Here is a 2500-nt window from a genome sequence, read left to right on the forward strand (position 1 = left end):
GAACTTAAATCAAATTTGAATTTGAAAGGATCTTCTTTATTTTCAGAACAAGGAAGAATGGATTCCGAAAATAAAACAAAATTTTTATTCAATGCAATTAGAAGTGATCTTAATGATCAAAAAAAAAAAAAAAAATCTATTGGAATAAAAGAAATCAGTAAAAAAGTCCCTCGATGGTCATACAAATTAATCAACGAATTAGAACAACAGGAAGGAGAAAGTGAAGAAGAAGTACCAATAGATTATCAGATTCGTTCAAGAAAAGCCAAACGTGTAGTGATTTTTACTGATAACCGGGGAAATACCGATCCTAATAATAAGGATACTAATAATTCTAATAAAAGAGACGAAGTAGCTTTGATACGATATTCGCAACAATCTGATTTTCGTCGAGACATAATCAAAGGTTCAATGCGAGCCCAAAGATGTAAAACAGTTATTTGGGAATTTTTTCAAGCAAATGCACATTCTCCGCTTTTTTTGGACAGAATAGACAAATCACACCCTTTTTTTTTTGATATCTCCGAACTGATAAAACTCATTTTTAGAAATTGTATAGGAAAGGGAGCAGAATTCAAAATTTCAGATTATACAGAAGAAGAAATAAAAGAAAGGGAAAAAAAGGAAAAGGACAAAAAAGAAGAGAACAAAAGAAAAGAGAAAGCGCGGATAGAAGTAGCAGAAGCCTGGGATACCATTCCATTTGCTCAAGTAATAAGAGGTTCCATGTTAATAACTCAATCGATTCTTAGAAAATATATTATATTACCGTCATTGATAATAGCTAAAAATATTGGCCGTATGCTATTATTACAATTTCCTGAGTGGTCTGAGGATTTAAATGAATGGAATAAAGAAATGCATGTTAAATGCACCTATAATGGTGTTCAATTATCAGAAACAGAATTTCCGAAAAATTGGTTAATAGACGGTATTCAAATAAAGATGCTATTTCCTTTCTGTCTGAAACCCTGGCACAGATCTAAGCCACGGTCCTCTCATATAGATCGAATCAAAAAGAAAGGACAAAAAGATGATTTTTTTTTTTTAACGGTTTGGGGAATGGAAGCTGAACTTCCTTTTGGTTCTCCCCAAAAACGGCCTTCCTTTTTTGAACCCATTTTTAAGAAACTCGAAAAAAAAATTGGAAAATTGAAAAAAAAGTATTTTATATTTCTAAAAGTTTTAAAAGAAAGAACAAAATTTCTAAATATCTCAAAAAAAACAAAAAAATGGATTATCAAGGGCATTCCGTTTTTAAAAAAAATAAAAAAAGAACTCTCAAAAGTAAATCCAATTCTATTATTTAGATTGAGAGAAATATATAAATCAAGCGAAACTAAAAAAAAAAAAGAAAAAGATTCTATAACCCGCAATCATATAATTCATAAATCCTTTAGTCGAATTCAATCTACATATTGGACAAATTTTTTACTGACAGAAAAAAAAATGAAAGATCTGACTGATAGAACAAGCACAATCAGAAATCAAATAAAAAGAATTACAAAAAATAAAAAAAAAGTGACTCCAGAAATAAATGATAGTCCTAATAAAACAAGTTATAATGCTAAAAGATTGGAATCACCAAATTGGCAAATATTAAAAAGAAGAAATACTCGATTAATCCGTAAATTACATTATTTTATAAAATTTTTCACTGAAAGGATATACGCAGATATCCTTCTATCTATTATTAATATTCCCAGAATTAATATACAACTTTTTGTTGAATCAACAAAAAAAATGATTGATAAATCCATTTACAATAATAAAAAAAATAAAAAAAGAATTAATAAAACAAATCAAAATAAAATGAATTTTATTTCGACTATAAAAAAGTCACTTTATAATATTAGTAATAAGAATTCACAGAATTTTTTTGACTTATCCTCCTTGTCACAAGCATATGTATTTTACAAAATATCACAAACACAAGTTCTTAACTTGTATAAGTTAAGATCTATTCTTCAATATCACGGAACGTCTTTTTTTCTTAAGACTTCAATAAAAGATTATTTTGGAAAACAAGGAATAATTCATTATGAATTAAGACATAAGAAACTTCGGAATTCTGGAATAAATCAATGGAAAAACTGGTTAAGAGGTCATTATCAATACCATTTATCTCAGATTAGATGGTCTAGATTAATAGCAGCAAAATGGAAAAATAGAATCAATAAATGTCGTACAATTCAAAATCAAGATTTAAACAAAGAGAATTCATATGAAAAAGACCTATTAATTCATTACAAAAAACAAAACGATTACGAAGTATATTCATTACCAAATCAAAATGAGAATTTTCAAAAATACTATAGATATAATCTTTTATCTTATAGATCTATTAATTATGAAAATAAGAGGGACCCATATATTTATGGATCACCATTCCAAGTAAATAAGAATCGAGAGAGTTTTTATAATTACAACACACATAAACATAAGGGCAAATTTTTTGATATACTAGGGGATATCCCTATCAAAAATTATTTAGGAAAAA

Source organism: Camellia sinensis, unplaced genomic scaffold, assembly GCF_055761805.1.
Source record: "Camellia sinensis isolate YWXY unplaced genomic scaffold, ASM5576180v1 Unanchor225, whole genome shotgun sequence".
Lineage (NCBI taxonomy): Eukaryota > Viridiplantae > Streptophyta > Magnoliopsida > Ericales > Theaceae > Camellia > Camellia sinensis.